This window comes from Lissotriton vulgaris, chromosome 2_1 (genome assembly GCF_964263255.1).
Source record: "Lissotriton vulgaris chromosome 2_1, aLisVul1.2, whole genome shotgun sequence".
Lineage (NCBI taxonomy): Eukaryota > Metazoa > Chordata > Amphibia > Caudata > Salamandridae > Lissotriton > Lissotriton vulgaris.
The window spans coordinates 1,395,878,660-1,395,902,182 of NC_141687.1; the positions used below are offsets into that span (position 1 = coordinate 1,395,878,660).

Consider the following 23,523-nt stretch of genomic DNA (forward strand, 5'->3'; position numbering starts at 1 on the left):
GATTCCCATGCTTCCTGCTGTAATTCTCTTTTCCTCTTGTTTAATGCAAGTTGATATTCTGCTCTTTGTTTAATTATTAGAGTAGTGTTCCTAGGTTTTATGGCTAAGGCCTTCTTCAGCTCTGTTAATAGCCTGGTACAAGTGTGGTCGAACCAACCTTGTCCACTACTACGTTTATCTCTAATTGATCTAGTAAACCTAGCATCAATTGATAAGTTAATATTTTTAAAAGCGGTTAAAATACATTTAGACCCAGTATTATTTTCAAGGATTAGAGTGATGTTGGTTAAACAATCAGAAACGATATAGCCTATAGATTCATCTGCTCTATCCCCAACCCATTTGACTCTAACACCATTTGGTCTGTGGGGTTCTACGTTGATGATGGTATGACCCACAGCTACAGGACTCTCAATCCATAGCGAGCAGTCTAAAACAATGTAATTATGATCGCTCAGAGAAGTAACTTCAATCCTGGAAGTTTCACACAAGAAGGTAACACTCGATGACACAATAACATGATGGATCACCGAGCTTGTCCTCCAATTTTTAAAAGTAGGGATGGTCAACCCATTTACATCTTTAGTAAAATCCAAGATTTCCAGATCCTAATTGCTAATAAATTTATACAAAATTTCTCCATAGCAATTGTGCCTAAAGTGGAGGTCTACAACACCAGCGTTGTTAACAACCCCACAGGCTTTCTGAAAGGTCAGTTCACATAAAGAAATGTTAAAATCTCCTAACCATATGAAGTCAAAAGAAACATTACATTGATCAATTAGGTCGTCAATAGTGCTAGCTAGATTTCTAACAACAGATGTCCTACTATCGTCAAAAATATTGTTATAGTAGTTGATTAGGAGGACGTTTCGGCCATGATCATTGCGGATCCACAATAACTGCACATGTGGTCCCACAGTTAAATATTTTACAATCCTGATTTTTTTGTTAATCGACACCAAGATTATAAGGCCTGCTTTAGCTCTCCCTGGTCCTGAACTAACTGTCTGTAGATTAAATGCTACAAACCCCTCAAAATGTACCTCCTCCTGACACCATGTTTCCTGGAAACACAATATATCATGTGTTAATAAAATCCTTCCAACCCAAAGTGTCCTGTTTAGATTTTAAACCAGCGACATTCCAGCTGACAATGGAGATGCCAATAAATACATTAGCGCTGGGGTTATTCAGAGGAACAGTGTCAACTACATCTTCCTCGTTGACACTGTTCACTGGTGCTCCAGGGCTAATACCTCTTTCTATGTGTTGGACCTCCACCATATTTAAATCGGGGTCAGGGGGCAAATCACAGGCATCGCGCACCTGGACAGTAACAGGCTGGCCAGGAACACAATCCCCTGTCCTGGCAAGTCAGTCATTTGAGTCCAGGGAGCTTAATGCTTGGAATCTATTTTGAATAGGGACCCCAAACCCCGAAAAACCGCTAGGCTGGAGATTGCTGTTTCCAAGATTATGAGGGGGGGTTTTAGCTAAATGACTATAAAAAAAGCCAAGAGGGCGTACACTTATTCTGTCTTCACCGGGGATTAAAGATGCAGCCCTTAACAAAGCTGTGGCCACATGTTGGGGGTGTTTAAAGTTAACGATGACACAATCACCCCTACAGGTTTTGCTAGACGTACCTATCCAATCAACCCTTCTGGTGGTTAGAATTTGATCGGAATAAGTAGTTGGAAAGCCACAGTTATTGTGCAGCCAAGAGACTGTTTTGTTTTTTAGCGAATCATGAGATTCAAGTTGGGGCCTAATAGGATCAGTCTCATAAGATGGGACATTGGTCAGAACGGCAACATAGGGTGCACAGTCTGGAGGCAGGTTAACAGGACGTTTCCTTCTAGATTCAAAAGCTCTGGTTGGTTTCGATGAGCCCACCTCGTTAGCAGCTGGCTTATTCTGATGAGAGGTGGAAGATGAGTTAGAAGGTAATGGGGCCGATTTAGCTGCTTCTTTTACTATTCCACCCCCAGTTAGTTGTTTTAGAGGTACTTTGGTAGGAACTAGGCCAGCATTAGTGGGCCTGGACTTTCCAACCAGACCAATATGCGAGTCAAGCAGCCCACCTAATCTGTTTACTTCAGTTGAGAGCTGGTCCAGTTTGTCCACCAAGGGTTTAATGATCTTATCAACCTTTGCATCAATAATGCTTATTAAGAGATCAAACTGTTCAGCATTCATAAAGGATGTAGCATTCTTGGTTATCAATTCTTCTTCCCCAGGAGTGAATTTTGGTACAGTGTCACCTCTTTTTTTATTACGAATGCGGTACTCCCCCCCCCCCCCCCCCCCCCGGAGTAATGGGTGCTTTTCTGCATGCTCTTAATGCTCTAGGAGCCGGTGTATTTTGGACAGGTGATACACTGGGTGATACGGTAAGTGCAGCAGAGATATCTTGACCAACAGCAGGTTGGACTTGAGTTTCTATCGAAATATCAAGGTTAACAAGGTCTGTGTGGTCATCCATATGTACTACGATGTTTGGTTCAGGGAGGGTAGGGCAGTTAGTAGGAGAATTCTCCTTCCCTAAGGACATCCTTCACTCCTTATTAATTTGGCTGACCACTTTCACTAGGTAATTATCCATAGTAGCAGATACTGGGGGATTTTTAGGAGCCTTTTGTTTAGACATTATGCATGTAAATGCACAAGATGACCAACTAAAGAATACAAACAAATGTAAATGTCAAGAAAACAAAGCTTTCATGAACTCCAACAAAGCAGAGTGATTTAAATCAGCAATATAAGATCAGTTAAAAGCCCAATAACATACAGGATAGTCAAAACAATCAGAGCAGTCAGAGATCCGATATGGGCACAATAAAATAGCTCTCACTTGGGGCAACAAATTACCTCACCAACAGAAGCCAAGGGGGGGGGGGGGGGGGGCAGCCCAGCCTCGGCCAGTCCCGGACTGTCACAGACTGTGTGCCCTTAGTCTGGGCTTCGTCCGGAGGAACGGCTTGTTCTTAAGTGCCTCCGGGCGCGGGAAACTGACGCTGACGCTGCAACCGGCGTCCCCGGGTTGGAGCAGGGCACGCTGGGGATTGTAGGCGGCTTGATGACAGGGACGCTCCCCCCTCTCGGCGGCCGCAAGTTCGAGAGCGGCGGCGGGGGAGAGCGAAACAGGCAGCTGCGATGTCCTGGGTCCACACAGGTGAGTGTGTAAGCCTGCAGTGCCCCCACAGAGGCTCTTAGCTTTTTTCATTCTACTTCAGAGCTGGCCATAGTAAGCGAGACAAGGACAAATCATTCACCTAGAGAAAAACAAACAAAAAACAAGAGCCTACAGCACCTGGTACTCATAAGTTGTCTATCATCCAGGTACTAACCAGGCCTGACTGTGCTTAACTTCTGAGTGCCGACGAGATCAGGTGCTTTCAGGGTGGTATGGCTATAGGCATGAAGAGCACTGACTTTGGGGCTCTTAGCTTTTTTCATTCTACTTCAGTGCTGGCAATAGTAAGGCAGACAAGCCACCCTCATCCACCTGAAGCAAAACAAAAACAAAAAAGCCTACAGGACCTGGTATTCCCAGATCTCCCATCAAGGTACTAACCTGGCACGACCATGCTTAATTTCTGAGATTAGACATGATCAGGTGCTTTCAGGGTGGTATGGCCTTAGGCATGAACAGCACTGACTTTGGGACTCGTAGCTTTTTTAATTCTAAGTCAGTGCAGGCCGTAGTAAGCAAGCCAAGCACCCCTCATATACCTGAAGAACAACAAACAAAGAAAGGGCCTACAGCACCTGGAATTCCCAGACTATCATCCAGGGACTAACCTGGCTCGACCATGCTTAACTTCTGAGATCAGACGAGATCAGGTGTTTTCAGGGTGGTATGGCTGTAGGCATTAAAAGCACTGACTTTGGGGCTCTTAGCTTTTTTCATTCTACTTCAGTGCTGCAATAGTAAGTGAGAGAAACCACCCTCATCCACCTAAAGCAAAACAAAAAAAAACAAAAAAAAACTCACAGCACCCGCTTTTCCTGGGCAGTCTACCATCCAGGTACTTACCAGGCCCGACCCTGCTTAACTACTGAGATCAGTTGCTTTCAGGGTGGGATGGCTGTAGGCATGAAGAGCAATGACTTTGGGGCTCATAGTTTTTTTCATTCCACTTTAGTGCTGGCCATAGTAAGCGAGACAAGCCACCCTCATCCACCTAAAGCAAAACAAGAAAAAAAATCCTACAGCATCTGGTATTCCCAGAAGGCCTCCCATCCAGGTGCTAACCACGCCCGACCCTGCTTAAATACTGAGATCAGGTGCTTTCTGGTGGTACGGCTGTAGGCATGAAGATCAAGGATTTTGGGGATCTTCATTTTTTTCATTCCACTTCAGTGCTGGCCATACTAAGCGGAGCAAGCCACCCTCATCAACCAAAAGCAAAACAAAAAACAAAAAAAAGCCTAGAGCATTTGGTCTCCTATCCAGGTACTTACCAGGTGCAACCCTGCTTAACTACTGAGATCAGATGTAATCAGGTGCTTTCATGGTGGTATGCCTGTAGGCATCAAGAGCAATGACATTGGGGTGCTTAGATTTTTTCATTCCACTTCATTGCTGGCTACAATGAACAAGAAAAGCCACCGTCTCCACCCAAAGCAAAACAAAAAAGCCTACAACACCTGGTATTCCCAGGCGGTCTCCCATCCAGATACTAACCAGGATCAATCCTGCTTAGCTACTGAAATCAGACGAGATCAGGTTCCTTCAAGGTGGTAAGGCTGTAGACATGAAGATGAATGACTTTGGGGGCTCTTAGTTTTTTTTCATTCCACTTCAGTGCTGGCCATTAGAAGCTAGACAAGCCACCGTCATCCATCTAAAGGAAAACACAAAAAAGCCGACAGCACCTGGTATTCCCAGGCGGTCTCCCATCCAGGTACTAACCAGGCCCAACCCTGCTTAACTACTGAGAACAGATGCTCTCAGGGTGTTATGGCTGTAGGCATGAAAAACACTGACTTTGGGGCTCTTAGCTTTTTTCATTCTACTTCAGTGCAGGCCATAGTAAGCGAGACAAGCCAGCCTCATCCACTAAAGCAAAACTAAAAGAGCAAAAAACATGCCTACAGCTCCTGATATTCCCAGGCACTCTCCCATCCAGGTACTATCCAGGCCCCACCCTGCTAACTACCAACATCAGAGGAGATCAGGTGGTTTCAGGGTGGTATGGCTGTATGGCATGAAGAGCAGTGCCCTTGGGGCTCTTAGTGTGTTTTTATTCCACTTCGGTGCTGGCCATAGTAAGCGAAATAATCCACCCTCATCCACCTAAAGGAAAAACAAAAAAAGCCTACAGCACCTGGTATTTCCAGGCGGTCTCCCTTCCAGGTGCTAACCAAGCCCAACCCAGCTTAATTACTGTGATCAGACAATATCAGGTGCTTTCAGGGTGTTATGGCTGTAGGCATGAAGATCAATGACTTTGGGGGTCTTAGTATTTTTTCATTCTCACTTCAGTGCTGGCCATAGTAAGCGAGACTAGCCGCCCACATCCACCCAAAGCAAAACAAACAAAAAAAAATGCGCTCGACCCTGCTTAACTACTGAGTTTAGACGAGATCAGGTGCTTTCAGGTGGTATGGCTATATGGCATGAAGAGCAATGACGTTGGGGCTCTTAGTTATTTTCATTCCATTTCAGTGCTGGCCATGGTAAGCAGGAAAAGCTACACTCATCCACCTAAAGCAAAACAAAGAAACTGGCCAACCCTGCCTAACTCCTGAGATCAGGTGCTTTCAGGGTGGTATGGCTGTAAGCATGAAGAGCAATGACTTTGGGGCTCTTAGTTATTTTTATTCCACTTCAGTCCTGGTCATAGCAAGCGAGACAAGCAACCCTCATCCCCCTAAAGCAAATCCAATGAAACAAAAAAAAAAAGCTGACAGCACCTGGAATTCCCAGGCGGTCTCCCAACCAGGTACTAACCAGGCCCGACCCTGCTTAACTACTTAGATCAGACGAGATCAGGTGCTTTCAGGGTGGTATGGCTGTAGGTATGAAGAACACTGACTTTGGGGGTCATAGTTTTTTTCATTCCACTTCAGTGCTGGCCATAGTAAGCAAAACAAGCCACCCTCAGCCACCAAAAGCAAAACAAAATTTTAAAGAGGTCTAAAGCCCAATGGTATTCCCAGACGGTCTACCTTCCAGGCCAGACCCTGCTTTACTACTGAGATCAGTTGAGATCAGGTGCTTTCAGGGTGGTATGGCTGTAATCATGAAGAGCAATGACTTCGGGGCTCTAAGTGTTTTTCAATTCCACTTCATTGCTGGCCACAGTAAGTGAGACATGCCACTCTCATCCTGTAAAGCAGAACTAAAAGAACATAAAAATGCCTACAGCTCCTGGTATTCCCAGGTGTTCTCTCATCCAGGTACTATCCAGACCCGGCCCTGCTTAACTACTGATATCAGAGGAGATCAGGTGCTTTCAGGGTGGTATGGTTGTATGGCATGAAGAGCAATGACTTTGGGGCACTTCGTTTTTTCATTCCACTTCAATGCTGTTATATTCCATATAGGTACCATATATAGGCACAGGTAACACTGCAACAGTTCACCTATATCCTTCCCTACATTACATACATAACTGTTCATAGGGATAGGATAGGATAGGATGTACATTTGTATAGCGCGAATTGCTGCCCGGAGGCGTCCAAGCGCTAAGCGCATAGGGAGTGACCTTTTACCTAGATACAACACTTCATTCAGAACTCTGGTTTTTCATTGGTTCGAAACTCAAACATTATGCATGAGGCTTCTTGGAAGCACAGCAGGACCAACATCTCCTGTATAATATCTATGTTAAAGTTCAAGCCCAACAGCATCCTTTAGGCCAACACAGTAACACAGCAAGGTAAAACCCCTGGGGAGACCTGTGGGCATATATACATGTCTTGCTTTGAAAGACAGAGCAGACCGTGACTTCCTGGCTGACACACTGACCAGAGACGCTGAGGTTCCTGCATGCAGATGCTCCAGCTGCCAGTGGTTTAACATCCCTCATGGGGTGTCCAGCTTGAGACCAGTATGTAGTCCAATAATCTCTGATTCTCAGGTAATGGGGTGGACTACACCTTAGAGGTATTCTTGGCATAACACCCACACAGATGCTAGGTACATCTAGTTACATCTAGTTAGGGAGGTGTAGTAAGTGACCAACACGCACTGTTGTAAGTAATACTTTATTCAAGTATAGAAATACAGGACGACATCCATAGCCTGCCAGTCAGGTACTGACAGGGAGTGTGTCTTGGAATTTTGACAGCACATGGGTCAGTCCAAACGGAGCAGGAAGCAAAGGGGGAAACGGAATGTACCAACTTCCATTTTAGGTAATTACAACACATCTCCTACCCCATAACAGAACAGCAAACAGGGTAACTGCACGGGATGTCAAATTTTAGTCTATCAGAAACTTAGAACATTCTGGGTGGGCCAATATGAAGAACTAAGGCTTTCTCATCTGCACCCGTACAGGTCCCTTTCCAATACGCTTAGATCTGTGAATACATCTAGATTACCAATCCAGAAATTTCCTGACCCTCCTGCTTCTGTCCATTGTCCTCCATCTCCTCCTCCTTCCCCTTAAGCCTTAGTGGACCCATAATGGTGCCTGGTTCACATCCCTTTTCTGATTCACATAGATATGACCTCGTCATGCCACTAGGTACAACCAAATCATTTCCTCAAAAGCTTTTCTCTCATTAGCCCTACTCTTGCTATACAATAGTATAATCTCTTGGATCATTGGATTTCCTCTCTTGAACATTGCTATCCCTCTAGGACCATGCAGAGTTGTATTTAGATGAGAAGTAGTCAAACTAATTAGTTCCTCCCTCATCTGAGGTAGACCAATCAGGGCCTCATTTCCCAACACCAATACTTGAGAGGCTCCTTCCATCCTTAACATTTCTGGACAACTCACAGTTATTGAACTAACAGTCACCCTTCTTACAACCTTTATTTCCACTCTTTTAGAGTGGTAGTCAAACAGGGATTTTGTGCTTCTCTCCTCCCCTTCCATTGCTTCCCAGGGTCCCACTGCTGATTTCTCCCCTGGGGTGGTAGGTACCTCAAGTGCAAATATGCAGTCTTCCCTGCTCACTGTAGTCTTATTACTGCTGGAACAACTCCAGCACTGTCCTGAATAACTCCCTACCATGTCTCTCTCTGCAGGCCACCCGTTATGTACTCTGACTTTGTTCACCATTAAGTCACAGCTAGGATATCCACCATAGGTCACCATCACAATACCTCCTCTCATGAACACCTGTGGTACTATTTTCCTCTCGCTGTACACATTCTTTCTTTTGAAGATCAGTTTGGTTCGGTTCTCCTTAAATTCCTTCTCCTTCTCTTTTGGATCAAGCATTTTCTCTTCTTCCTCATCTACACCTTGGCTAAGGGTGACTCCTATTACCTTAGTATTCATATCCTTAATTATTTCAGAGTTCCTTCCTGTATCTAGCTGGCCCTGAGAAGGAACATTCATTAACTTACACTTGCTTTCCTCACAGCCTAGTCCCTTTTTGCTAGTGCTCCCATCCGTTTTAGTTCCTATGGGCGCATCTCCTTTAGAAATCTCTGCAGGGTCTATCCCCTCCTGCCTTACATACTTTTTGTGAACTACCTTTCTGGTCTTCCTTCCCCCAAATGATTTCTCCTTGCCCATACTTCTTTGCTCTTCATCCACCTCTTCCTCGCTCACCCTTCTACCTACTGGTATAACTGGCTCTTCCACTGTAGAGTCTATTCTCATCCATAAGTCTTTTTGTTGTGCCCATCCGAGTAAGTTTAAACTGTCCGTTGCCACATAAATCTTTCCTAATGTACTTTTTTCCTTAAAGGATATTCTCCCTGTAAACATACCATCTAACGGTATTTTCTTATTATTGTAACCCATAGGGCATACATCTGATTTTTCCAACCTTATACCTCTTTTCTTTGACTTCTCCTCGTATGTCGTAACATTGATAAAAGTGAATTGTGAACAAGAATCTGTACACACTTCTATCGCATCCCCATTTAGATCAATCATGCATTTTGGTAAATCTATCTTCTTGCTAGAGTCTGCATCTTTGCTGGTTACACATAACACATACCCTTCTTCACATACACCACTATTGCTTACTAGATTCACAGATTTTTTTAGAATTTCCTTGCAAGCTCTTTCAAAGTGCCCTTTCCTGTTACAATTTTTGCAGGTAGCCGTTCTTGCCAAGCATCTGGTACTGTTCGCTAAATGTCTTGTACTGCCGCATCTGAAACACTTAAGTCTGTTTTCCTCTCTGTATCTCTCTTCAATTTGTTCCTTATCCAATTCTCTTCCTTTTACACCCTTACTTCTCTGTGATTCTCCTTATTATCACCAATTTCATTTACTTTGCTCCCCTCATTTATATTCATTTCTTTTACACATTCCGCTGTATGTTCCACGCTCTTGGCTATATCTATGGCATTCCTCAAATCTGGATTACCTACCAATAGCTTCTCCTGAATTTTCTTATTATTGGTGCACCTCACCAACTGGTCTCTTATGAGTGACTCTGTTAAATCATTAAATTCACATGTGTTTGCCAACCCTCTCAAGCATGCTATATAGTTCCCTACCTTCTCATTTTTCCCTTGTACTCTTCCGTAAAACTTGTGTCTTTCTAACACTACATTTATCTTGTCAGCATATTGCAATTCTAGTTTCCTTAAACTTTGCTCATGGATATCTACGTCTTCTCCTTCCCCTCCTTCCAAATCCGGTAAGCTATCAAAAACTTTCCTTCCCTCAGTTCCCAGATTTATTAGGAGTATATTCTTCTTTCTTATAGCTGCAAACCCACTTGCACCTATAGCAACCACATAAGATTCAAAACCCTTCCTCCAATCCTTCCATGGTAGCACTGGTTCCCCCTCCTCTGTCAGGAAGGGTGGCGGTTGGCTCATGCTAACTGCTGCCATGCTCTTGTAGATTTACAGAGGTGGGACTCTCTCGCTCTTCTAGATGTACTGCTACTGCACAGGTGCACCTTAACTCCACTGTCACTAGGGGTGCTAATTCACCCTGCACTGTCCCTTGCATTCCTTAACTCTTTTTTTTTCCTACTGGCTATATATCACTTGTGCACTATATTTAACACCTTTCACCACTGCACAGTTGCCTCCACACAAAATGTTGTATTTGCTCTACTCAAAATCTTCTCACCTACCACTTCTGTCCCGCGGAGGTCCTCCTATGGGATACTTTTTACTCACTACACATTCCCTACTTATATACGCTCCCTATGTGTTTCATGTACTCTATATCCTTTTTCCTGCATTTACATACGTTGTACTTCCATTCCTTACTTCTTTATTATTTTGACTAGACAATTACCTCACAATTCCCTTCTGTAACACTGGTTACCTCACACCCTAATGAGAGTACACTCTATTTTCCCACAGTCTCTTTGTGTTGAATTGGCGATTCCTTTTCAAAAGTCTGCTTTGTTCCTCAAGCTTGCTCCCTATTTGCAGTTTCTTTGGAATCTGCCGTTTCTGTCCAAAGTCAGCTTTCTTTCGTCGATGCTGCCGTTGCTGTGGACCTTCTTCCTCACACGTGATTCTCTCCTTCGTTCAGGGCCGCTCCGTCGCTGCTCCTCACCAACTCGTCGTGTCCCACTCCTATTCGCACCCCCAGCTTGTTCCTTCACCCTCAGTCCACAGCTACGCAGGCGTCTCCTGCACGATCGTCGACTTGCTCCCTTCATGCCGTCACCTTTAAGGTACGTTTTCCTTCTTTCACCATCCGTAAAATGCGCTGATTAACTTAACTTCGTCACTGCGTGCCTCTATGCCCCTCTTCACATCAACTGCCTCCTTCCTTCATTCACTGCTAGATACACAGCGCCTCACCTCACTCCGTCCCTTCATTGGCACTGCTGCTCAAAATTGCGGTTTTCTTTATATTCCCTCAGCGTTTCCACTCGGCTCACTCTTCTGGAGCTCCAGCGTACTGCCACAGATTTCCCTTTCCGAGTGCTTTTCCCGGGAACTACTCACACCCGACGATGTGCCGCTTCACTTCGCTTCACCCGTCCGTCACAGCTTGCTCCACTTCCCCAAAGTTTATCCACGTCAGGATTTCACCTCTCAAACTATTGCGCAACCGCTTGCTCCTTTTGCAGCAAAACTCCGCTCACTGAACGATGCCCCTCATAAACACCGCACCGTTGGTTTTACGCTGCTGGCTCCTGTCACTACTATGGCTCCATTTTCCTCAGCAGAGCTGCTTCACAGTCGTACTTTTCTGTGCACCTTTGTGTACAGTAATGTCTTATTTCTCTCTGTCACTGCTCGTCACTCTCGGCAGACCGTCTCCTTTCAGCTGTTCTCAATCACCAGCTCGCCGATCTGCCTCTATTATCCTCAACCTCCTTTCACTGTTGTCACACGTTCCTTGGGTCTTCACGCACCTTCTCTCTTCTTCAACCAGCTTAGTTATTTTCCTTCAATGCTCTGCACTTTTATTTTACTTCTCGCCTTTTTCTTCACTTCTTGCACGCACGTTCCAGTTACTCACTCAGCGCTGGATTTCTTTTACTCTCCTTTTCTCTTGTCGTCGTTGGCCTCCCAACAGTCGTCGCCAGTGTAGTAAGTGACCAACACGCACTGTTGTAAGTAATACTTTATTCAAGTATAGAAATACAGGACGACATCCATAGCCTGCCAGTCAGGTACTGACAGGGAGTGTGTCTTGGAATGTTGACAGCACATGGGTCAGTCCAAACGCAGCAGGAAGCAAAGGGGGAAACGGAATGTACCAACTTCCATGTTAGGTAATTACAACAGGAGGCATCGTAGGAATACGCACGATCTTATCATGTGTTTTATGTACTTGTATATATTCATGATTACTGCAAAATGGTAGAACTGTACCATCCCTTTACTTTCGTAGTCTGAAAGCTACGTATATCTCTGCTACTGTCTAATGGTTGTTGCAGCACACCTATTTTACACCAGAATAACAACTGTTCAACAAAACCTTATTGAAATACTCACTGTTTATTCTGTGTATCTCTGAGACAAACTAAGTGAGCACGAGTGACTGAGCGAAAAATAGTAAATAATTCCACGATCCTGAGGGATCAGGGTTGTCATGTTCGGAAGTTTCCTGACGCTATTCTCTCCCCGATAAGACGAGACTCTAGTGGCACTGTGAGCTGGCTAATGCAAACAGGCTAACATATGCGGTGGGGGTGCTCGGAACCAGTCTGCCACCAAACCCACAGTTTATTTTATCTGAATGCGCTGATCCTGTATAACATATATATGAACTACATGACATGGCGCCACCAACGTTGGTTGGGTATTGTTCAGTCATGCTATTCTCAGAGACCCCTACTCACAAAAAACAGAGACGTCTGGAGTGGGTGGGCACTAACTCCACCACAGCTGGGTAGGCAAAAAATCCTTAGTTATTTAGTATTCTAAAAACGATAACTGACCAGGTCTTAGACCCACTACAACAAGCTCTCCCCCTCACAGACGAGGAAGATACAGATACAATACAAATTGCACCAAAATACAGACATACAGTAACCATGAAACTGTTAGAAAATGGTTTATCGGCCAGGGGTGGCTTAATAGTTTTCATGATTGAGGCACATTAGTCGAACAAAACAGAGATATTTTATTTGTTGGTTACATTCCCAGCAGCAAATGCAAGAACAAGGACATTTCACTCTTAGATAGAAGGAGATGTACCAGTGGAATACGGTGTGTTCGAGGACATAGAGATTCCACTTATGTATGAGGAACATTTATACTGGTTTAAAGGCGCCCTACCCCAAATAAGAAGAAGAGCAAGATTAGGCCGGCCAGGAGGAGAGGGGGCAACATGGCCGATATTAGCGGCCTCCACACCACATCCTGACATTGAAACAATGCCACAAAGAGACTAACTCATACAACACAAAGATTTCATAAAAATATACAGAATCTTGACGCAATTCGTCATGAGGACATTCACTGTCCAACCAGCAATAGTTGCAACAAACGGAACTCAATCTTAGGGTGCTGCAACTAAAATTGCACCCCAAACATTACATGCAGTGATGGGTAAAATGCCATCTAAACATGAACAAATGCCATTCTCGGTAGCTCAGAAAATAACGCAGCTAGAGGCAGTATTCCCGAATACTATCCATATGAAAAACACAGAATGCTAACAATCTGCAGTCTTTGCTGCAGTTTATACCAAAACTCATGGTATCCCATCATTAGCAGTAGTACATGATGTATTAAGACAAATACTAAACGAGTACGGAGCAGAGCCTGCTCTGAACTTAGGGATGAAGCTACGAGGTAACTATGCCCAGGTATCAGCCATAATACTAGCTAATATTAAAGGGGAAGCAGCTTTGGTGGCTATCCGCCAGCACCTAAGGGAGTTCAGTCATTTAGTACAGGAACACAAACTATCAAAAATAATTGAAACTGCATATGCAGAACTAGTCAGAGACAGTTTGGGTGGGAAAACTTTAAAACCACAACTGATGGGCAGTCCTAAAAATGACACTTCCAAACAGACACCTGCTTCTTCTAAAAAGAAGTGGCATAATAAAAAACAACAAACGTTTAAAGAGAACAGAAATCAATCTCAAGGTAGATCTCCCCCACAGGAGCCCTCCAAAAAGAGGTACAATATCAGGAATAGGGATAAAATTAGGAAACCTGACAGGTGTCAGGATACTGATCCACGTTCCTCTTGTTCCTTTCAGGGTTCATTGAAAAACTCAGAGAGGGAAGGACAGTAAGAAAGACCAGAAGAGCATACAAAGTCCAGAGACAAGCAGCACGCTCAAGATTATACTACCAAAAAAGAAGACAAGACAAAGCAAAAGCCACATTTCAAAAAGAAGAAAGTCGCAGGTCTAAAGATCAGACATGCCCAGAATTCTGAGGACTCGACTACTGAATGGGCTCTGACAATGCTAGACAGTAGGGCAGAAGTAACAATAGCTCGCCAGAACCTGATGGAATTTCTGGTGACAGAGGACTTGAATGATTATATCACAATGGAAACACCTAATACTAGAGTGAGTGTCCCATATAAAGTATATAAAATGACGCTCCAGATGGAGGGGGACAAAAGTAGAAAAGTGAGAGGTCTCTTTTGGGAGACCCTTACGTTTGGCTATGATATTTTGTTAGCTGAACAAGATTGGCCGCCAGCATTGATCATGGATTGCCCTATAGGAGAAACTGTATTTATGCCGGCATTCTCAGATCATATTCCCAGGCACTTGCAACATACATATGCATAGGAGTGGGCGGTAGCTCAGGCTCCGGCATTATACAATAACCATGGTGGATGGAATGAGGATTCAACCTATCACATAATTTCTTTAAGAAATACTCCAACTGCACAGAGGCAGTATCCAATAAAGCAAGAAGCTAAAATAACATGTCAGGGGATCTAAGATCAACTTGAATACCAAGGGGTGATTGAAACGTGCACCTCTCAAATGACCAATCCTTTGTTTCCTGTCATGAAACCTGACAATACATGTCATCTAGTTTTAGATTACAGACGTTGAAACACTTGCACTAAGACATTCGCAGTCCAAAATATACACAGTGCCACATTAATGAATAACATTGTGCTGAAAAAATACAAAACAACACTTGATATCTGAAATGGATTTTTCTGCCAAAATATAGCACCTGAAAGCAGATATCTAGCAGCATTCTCGGCGGTATAAGAACAGCCGGGGCTTGTTTTGGGCCAGAGTAACAGTGACTTCAGAAATTAGATGAAGAGGCATTGTCTTATGTGGATGATATTTATCTGATGGACGATGACCTAGAGGAACACTTAAACAGAGTGAAAAGCAAAAATGGGCCTACTACCTTCAATTCAGTCCAAATACGCTGTGCAGCTAGGCCCTAACTCCCCTTTTACACCATGGATTACCTGAAAAACAAATTCAATCAACATTAGACTGTGCCAGCAGTGCTCCCAGACCCCAAAACCCACCCACAAACACCCGGAACCCCCCCAAACAGCACCTCAAAGACAAGCAAGTCAGCAAAAACGCAAACATTTTTTTACCTCCGATTTTGTCCAAACCACTTTTATCCGGTATCAGACATTCCCAGCAATGGCCCCAGAACCGTCAACCCAGGCGGAAACAAGTAGAAGACCCCCAAACAGCCAAAAAGCAAAACTACAAAAATGGGGACCTAGAAATTTTCAGCCAAATTTCCAAAATCACTCCACACGCGCTCTGCAGCTAGGCCCTAACTCCCCTTTGCCACCATGGATTTGCTTTAAAGCTCTTGCAATCAAAAGTATCCATACCCAGCAGTGCTCCCAGACCCCAAAACCCACCCACAAACACCCGGAACCCCCCCCAAACAGCACCTCAAAGACAAGCAAGTCAGCAAAAACGCAAACAAATTTTCACCTCCGATTTTGTCCAAACCACTTTTATCCGGTATTAGACATTCCCAGCAATGGCCCCAGACCCCTGCAGCCACCTGCAAAAAAGCAGCACACCCCCAAACAGGCAAAAAGCAAAAATTGGCCTACTACCTTCAATTCAGTCCAAATACGCTGTGCAGCTAGGCCCTAACTCCCCTTTTCCACCATGGATTTCCTGAAAAAAAATGCAAACAAAATTAGACTGTGCCAGCAGTGATCCCAGACCCCCCGAACCCAGCACCGCAAATCTAGAACACCCCCAAACAAACCCCCCAAAACCTGCAATACTGGTATATTCAAAACATGGCAAATTGCGCTTTTCATAAAAAACAAACAGCAATTGGTTTCAACAGAGACAGACAGCCATTGCTGTCCACTGCAACATGCCATCTTCTCATTATTCATTACCTGTTCTACTTTTTGTCCGTATCTTCTTCGGAAAGTGAGGGCCCACAGGGCAGCCTCTCCTTTAAATTTCAGAAGTAGGTCTGTTAACAATCAGCAAGCATGTAGTCAGTCAGTTATTTTAGTCCCACTTGAGGGGACTCATCAACGAAGACAACGTTTGTTTTTTCTCCATAATCCATCCATCTGCCTTGAGGGAAATGGATAGGGGGAGTCTGGAGGAGGAGGATAGAGGAGCATGATTGAGTTGTGAACTTGTGAACATCTGAATGCACTGCGGCACCTTCAAATCAATAAGGAAAATAAGATGAAGACAGTGCTGATGATGGACTTATTGTGATTAGGTGATTAGAGTTTTGTTGTGGTAAAAGTAGCAAAACAAAGAAAGACACACAGGAATAAAAGTGAATAAGTACAGAAAAAAAGGAAGTAATTTTCAGGCCTCGGTGTCAGGGAAGCAGAGCTCATCCTCCAAGTCTACGAATTGAGGCGGGAGTAGCTCTAGTGACCGAGAAGAACTTCCGTCAGAGTCACTAAAGTCGGTGTCCTCTTCTTCCTGCGTGCATTCACGTATATTGTAATCGGGTAGTATGAAGTGCTCATTCATCTTGATTATTGTTAAACTCTACATTTTTGGGCAAAAGGCGGGTCCTTTTTGAAGTAACATGGCACCAGCAGCACTGAAAACACGTTCAGAAGACACGCTTGCGAGTGGGTAAGACAAATAATTTAGAGCCAGGTTGGTGATCAGTCGCCATACAGAGTTTTTCGTATACCAATATCCCAATGGGTTCTCATTATGACAGACCTCTGTTGGGTCATCCAGATAGGCCTGCACCACCGACTCAAGGTTCTCCAGGATTGATCCACTTTGCGTACCATCTGCGACCTTTTCATCAGTGGACCGAGCTAACCCTTGCTGAGTTAGCCAATCCCCTTCCGACAATATTTGTTTGCGGCCTGCTGCAGGTGAGGATGATGATATGGTTGCTGGTGTCGTTAACGGCTGTGAGGGAAAGTGACTCCCTTCGGCCACGGATTGAGAAGTGGAACTTGATGCCGGATAGCCTGCTGATTCAGTTGTACTTGTGCTGCCTCTTTAAAGGTTCTGCCGCTCTCTTTCGAACCGAGTGGCTGACACAGCTAGCCAATGTTTGTACTTTGAAACATCTGCTTCATCAAAAGGAATGAATACTTTGCTAGCCACTGCCTTTTTGTACCGTGGATCAAGAATAGTGGCACAAATGTAATGTTGTTCTGTATGTATCTTTTTAAGCCTTTCATTGTCAAGTATGCGCCTTAACTTCTCCGCCAAATCATATGCTTATCGCTTTTCACCATCATCTCGGAACGTTGAACACACCTCCTTCAGATGGTGCTCTAGCATGCACAACAATGGGATAGCTTTGCTCAAAGAACAGTCCTCCCTGCTGACTTCACGCGTGAAGAGCTCAAAAGGACTAAGCATGTCTGTCAGGCTTGCAATTAGCTTCCATTCCTCCAACTCTAGCCTCGTGTCTTTATGAGTAGAACCCAGTTTAAAGACAAACTCATGTATTACCTCCCACTGCTCAGACAGACGCTCAAGCATGTAAAAGGATGAGTTCCAACGTGTTGCCTCCTCCTGGATTAGTCCTTTGACTGGCAGTTTATGTTCATATTGAAGGCTCCTCAGCTGCTTCCAGGCCTTAAAAGAATGGCTGAAATGTGTGCAGATTTTTCGGCAGATGGTCAGTAATTTGACGACTGGCGCTTCTGCTTTCAGGAAGGCTTGCACCACGATGTTAATACTGTGCGCCAAACACGGCACTCTGAAATAGCCGCCGTGCTCCATGGCCTTAACTATATTACTGCCATTATCCGTGGAAACATAACCAACTGTGCGATTTTTTGGATGCAGCCATTCATTGACCTTCCTGTTAAACTCCTCCAAAAGGTTAGGTGCAGTGTGAGATTTCTCCATGCCAAACATGCCTACTGTTGCATGTTTGCGAGTAGCTTGAAAAACTTCCTCCGTGTCAACATCTTTGTGTTTTAACTGTTTTTCAACTCCTGCAAAAGAGACCCAATGTGCAGTGATGCACATGTAATCAAGGGCTTGGCAACTGGTCCACATGTCTGTTGTCATGTGGATTGTGTGAACAGCACTCTTCAGAATAGCTGCGCCAATCACCTCCAGCACATCTTGATGTAGTGCTGGAACAGCAATCCTTGCAAAATAGGACCTGCTAGGAACCTTCCATTTAGGGCAGACTGTTGCCACCAATTCACGAAAACCCACCCCTTCCACGAAAGAGAAAGGGAGAAGGTCCAGTGCTAGCATTTTAGCCAGCTTGGCTAGTTGGGTGGTTGCGTTTAAATGGCGGTTACGTCCAAAACATGCTGGTAATGGTGGGCTGGACCATTTTACGTGATGATGATGCCGATGATGATGATGCAGACTTCAAACCAGTTAGGCTCAGTGATTTAGTTTTTGGCATTGGTGTCTGTCCAAGACTCTTAGTGTGCCTCATACATGTTGCAGGGGTAGAGGGTGTGGGCACTACCACTGCAGTGCTGCTGCCAGGGGTACTGGGTGTACCAGAAAAAATGGCTGTCGCCTCTTCACTTCCCCCCTGCACGATCAGCCTCTCATCATCATCAGATGCAATATAAAGGGATACATTTGGATTTGTTTTGGCTTCCTCAATGTCACTTAGGTGCTTATACCACTGGATAGGGAGGTGTAGTTTGAGATGACCTCTCTGGCCTCCGGTACCATAGTTGGAACCAAGCTTACCCCGACTAACTAATACTTTACAAATCGAACAAACAACCATGTTTTCCGCCTTTTTGCTAACAGTAAAGAAATCCCAAACTGGGGACTGGAGATGTCTGCTGGTGGTGGAGGAGCTACTTTGACTTTCAATGCCAGATGAAGTGGAGGATGGGCGTGGCTTAATTTGTTTCTGTAGTTGACTTACAGCACCACTACTTGAGGTAATGGAGGTCGAGCTGGATGGAGGTCCATGCCGGCCCTTCGGACGAGAAAATATGGAAGCTGTAGGTCGCTTTGGTGTTGTAGTTAACTGCGTTGGTGATGGTACCAGTGCCACACCGCACACATGATCATCCCGCTCAGCAGCCATTCGGGATAGGGTGAAAATGTTAGTCTGCTGCATGCCCGCTGGGGCTGCAGTGACGTCTGTGATGACTGGGTCGTCATCAGACTGTTCATCAGCAGCACAAGACACCACTTCTTGTTCGTCGTCATCACCCATAAGTCGAAGCCTTGCGGGAACCTTCCTTTTAGGTTTAGCTACCTTTGTCGGCTTATGACGTGCCTCACTCTCAGACTGCATTTGTGGGTTCCAATCAAGATCAAGGTCATCAGAATGAAGGGGGCTTGAAGAAGAACTTGTAGTAGTAGTAGCCCTCCTTGACCTTCTTCTTGCTGGGGATCTGGTAGACAATGATGGATCATCATCAGGAGGAGTGCCTTCCTCGGATGATAACTCCACTTCAATATCAATTTCCTGATGTGCCCCTACTTCTGGAGGAACAAGCGTTGTAGGCAGTTGTGCCTCTCCATGAACCTCTACTTGCACCTCTCCATGCACCTCTACTTGCGCCTCTCCTTGTGCATGTACTTGCTCCTCTCCTTGCCCATGTACTTGCGCCTCTCCTTGCCCATGTGCTTGCTCCTCTCCTTGCCCATGTACTTGCGCCTCTCCTTGCCCATGTACTTGTGCCTCTCCTTGCCCATGTAATTGTGCTTGTACTAGTTGCACTTGTGGTTGTCGTTGCGGCTGTGGTTGTTGAACTTTCTTGTGATGAGCCAACATCACTGGTCGATGGTGATTGGGAAAGTAAAGTGGCTGCCTCAGCAGCACTCATGATCTTGGACCTAAGTTGGCGTGGTAGCACTGAGCCCAATGAAGCGGAGATGCTGCTTCCAGCTTGGTCCCCACCTCCCCCTTTTGTCCAGCTTGGTCCCCGGCAGGCACCGCATGCTGCTGCAGGCGTAGTTTTTTTCCCAAAAAAGGTGTGGGTGGGCACACCAGTCTCCTTGGTAGGTGATGCCACTTGCTTCTTCTGCTCCTTCTTACTGGCAGTGGCAAGTTTTTTCGCTGAGGCGCTATGGCCAACTTTCTTTGGGGCCATCTTCTTGAGATGTCAGAACAGCAGGCCGCAGTTGCACGAGTTGCAGAGTTGTCTTGTCTGTGGCCACACGTGACGTCACGTGACGTTGTGCTGCACACACCACTGCAGGACTTCTTCCTGGCACTGGTGGTTCTCTTGTGCACCTAAAAGCAATGGAAGCCAGAGGAACATCAGTTATACACCCCAAAAAAATCGAAAAACACTCAAAAATCACCACAATCCCATGCCATCCATGCCCTCAATGATGTTTAAATTCAAGACACCCCACAGAAAGACTAGGCCCATGCACCACTGAGTACCCCTGGGCATAATGGATGAAAGCTAGGCAAACTGGGTGCAGGCCTAAGCACACTGCCTGCCTTCAAAATGGCCCCTTGACCCCCAGCACATGGCCAGGCCCTGCCTGTACCAGCCCTCAAAATGGCCCCCACCCACATGGCCAGTCCCCAACAACACCCCAAAAATCGAAAAACACATAAAAATCACCACAATCCCATGCCATCCATGCCCTCAATGATGTTTAAATTCAAGACACCCCACAGAAAGACTAGGCCCATGCACCACTCAGTACCCCTAGGCATAATGGATGAAAGCTAGGCAAACTGCGTGCAGGCCTGAGCACACTGCCTGCCTTCAAAATGGCCCCTTGAGCCCCAGCACATGGCCAGGCCCTGCCTGTACCAGCCCTCAAAATGGCCCCCACCCACATGGGCAGTCCCCAACAACACCCCAAAAAATCGAAAAACACATAAAAATCACCACAATCCCATGACATCCATGCCCTCAATGATGTTTAAATACAAGACACCCCACAGAAAGACTATGCCCATGCACCACTCAGTACCCCTAGGCATAATGGATGAAAGCTAGGCAAACTGGGTGCAGGCCTGAGCACACTGCCTGCCTTCAAAATGGCCCCTTGACCCCCAGCACATGGCCAGGCTCTGCCTGTACCAGCCCTCAAAATGGCCCCACCCACATGGCCAGTCCATAACAACACCCCAAAAAATCGAAACACACATAAAAATCACCACAATCCCATGCCATCCATGCCCTCAATGATGTTTAAATTCAAGACACCCCACAGAAAGACTAGGCCCATGCACCACTCACTACACCTGGGCCTCCTGGCTAGGGAGGCTTTACAGGCAACCCAAAATATAAAAAAAAAATCAACATATAACAGTGAGCTAAAATTCCATGACATAAATGAGAATTAAGTTTAAAAAAAACACAGAAACAGTTGTATCATGCACCCATGACTAACCCTGGGCCTACTGGATGCTGTGGATACCCACCACAATATATATTTTGTTAAAGTTGTGAAAAATGATTTAGAACTGTAGTTGCCTCAACTGCAATGCTCCAAACAAACAACACCAACTTACTTGTAAAATCTCAAGTCCAAAAGTGATCCAAACTCAAAAGTCCAAAAAGTCCTCAAATACAAATCCAGCAGCAGTCACAGAAAGTAATCCTTCCAGCTCAACAGCCAAATGAAAAGTGACCAGTACATGCACCAAGCACTGGGAGGAGCCTGCTGGACAGGAACAGGAAGTTGGAGACTCTGAGGCGCTTCCTTCCTCCCACCCCACCCCAAAAAATGAACTCCTTTACCAAAAAGTGCAGTCAAATGTCAATCTGAGGAGTTATTCTGATCAAAATCATCATTTTCACAAGGTTTATTCTTCCTGCAGTGGATTTCTGGTGCAGAATTTCAATTTTTGCAATTTCGGGAACGCAAGCTGTTCGAACCTCCAGCCGGAAGTCAGCTGCGCGCTGTCGCGGGCATTTATGACGTACTCTCGTTCGCCGTGCAAGATGGCAAGCCGCGATGACGTAATTGCATTCGAAAAACTCTTGCGCGATCACGCAGCAAGATCGAAAATGGCGCAGCACACGCAAAACCGGGAGAAAAACAACTCGGTAGGCTCAGAGTCAACGCCGCGCGCGTGATATTGTATTTTTCAAGCGCGACCAAGCAAAATAATTCGTAGCTTGCGAATTTGCGGATTATTGGGTAAATTCGCGAGATTCGCGAATCGCGAAATCGTCAAAAATCCGCAAATTCGCCCGCGAAACGGATTTTACGCCCACGCTTAACTCCAACCTCACTGTATTCCAATCAAAATATACAGCATGAGAAATTCCAGATAACACTGTAAATGGTGGAGAAGTATCAAAAGAGGAAAATGTGACCAGGTACTAAGAGAGACTTTAGTCTCTCAGGGCATGATTAAGACTTGCCAGTTAAGCATCTGAATCCTTGCTGCTGGACAGAATGAGGCAATTTCCAGTCAAGTTAGATTACATGCTTGACCATGCTTCCATTCCAATTTGAATTTCATGATTTACAGCCCCCAACACACACCTCATGCATGGTCTACAGCAAGTATCTTGGTATCAGAGTGATGCCATTTTAGAAATCAGAAACTTTTAGGTTGTCAAATTAATGTTCTCTGAAGCCATTAATCAGAAATGTGAAGAAATCATGTCGATCATACGACCATTTCACAAATGTGACAGCAACAATAAACACAGAAATCATGACAGCGTCAATGATGCACAAAACTAAATTGTTGCAGCAGAAAGAGAACAACATTCACAAGCTTAATCGTACTTGTTGAGAAATGGTACGGTTCCAGGTTAGTTCATTAATAAGACAAACAAGCCTGTACAACTTGGAGACTTGTGCATTTTGTTAGACATGAACATGTTTTTTTTGTTCTGGAAATAAAAGCAAAGGCCCAAAGGCATAAACCATATGATGCCAGTTGCATGAAGCGTGTGGTTTACAGGCTCATTAACATACCATTTGCAATAGAACTCACAAAATCTACTTCGTTGATATCTCAAATATACCCTACAGATGTGACATAAAAGAGTCACTGCACGGCTCAAGAACATCAAAATGGATGTGGACCATGCTGGCTAATACTATTTTGTTTGAATGTAAACATGGTTTTGAAAGAATGACCTGTTTCAGCAGCACATAACTTGTAATTAAAGATCACAACTGACTTGGGTAAAATGTAATGTTCCCTCATGTCTTGTGGCCAAAGAGCCTTATAAAACTACTTCCAGGGACACAATTTGTTTTGTTATGGCTAATGTATCCCTAGTCTCACTTATAATACCTACAATATGAACTGATATGTTTTTAAGATGTGGACAATCAAAATCAGATGATGGGTTGCTTTCACTATTACTTAGACAAGTAAACATTCATTGGAGAACAACAAACTTTGTGAATTACTGATGCCCCTGGGAATTCGCTATCATGATCCTAAAGTATCTGTTAACCTGGGCAGCAATCCAGTTACTGGCATATAACTGATTATTCGCCATATAGTATACAGAGAACAGCATATTCCAAACTGTAGGTCACACAAACAAAACGTCCTTGGAATCACTATAGTAATGGTGCATTGTGCCTCTGAGTGCTTTGCCTATTTCTGTTGCAGTCATCTATGAAACG

The 23,523-nt window shown here is 44.7% G+C and overlaps 6 pseudogenes; all 6 read right to left on the bottom strand.

Annotated features, from left to right (window-relative positions):
* Positions 1-3,304: 3,304 nt before the first annotated feature.
* LOC147732636 (5S ribosomal RNA) lies at positions 3,305-3,423 on the bottom strand (annotated as a pseudogene).
* Positions 3,424-3,762: 339 nt separating this feature from the next.
* LOC147732637 (5S ribosomal RNA) lies at positions 3,763-3,877 on the bottom strand (annotated as a pseudogene).
* Positions 3,878-4,644: 767 nt separating this feature from the next.
* On the bottom strand, positions 4,645-4,763 carry LOC147732638 (5S ribosomal RNA; annotated as a pseudogene).
* Positions 4,764-4,872: 109 nt separating this feature from the next.
* LOC147732639 (5S ribosomal RNA) lies at positions 4,873-4,981 on the bottom strand (annotated as a pseudogene).
* Positions 4,982-5,913: 932 nt separating this feature from the next.
* Positions 5,914-6,032, bottom strand: LOC147732640 (5S ribosomal RNA; annotated as a pseudogene).
* Positions 6,033-6,370: 338 nt separating this feature from the next.
* LOC147732641 (5S ribosomal RNA) lies at positions 6,371-6,489 on the bottom strand (annotated as a pseudogene).
* Between the last annotated feature and the right edge of the window lie 17,034 nt (positions 6,490-23,523).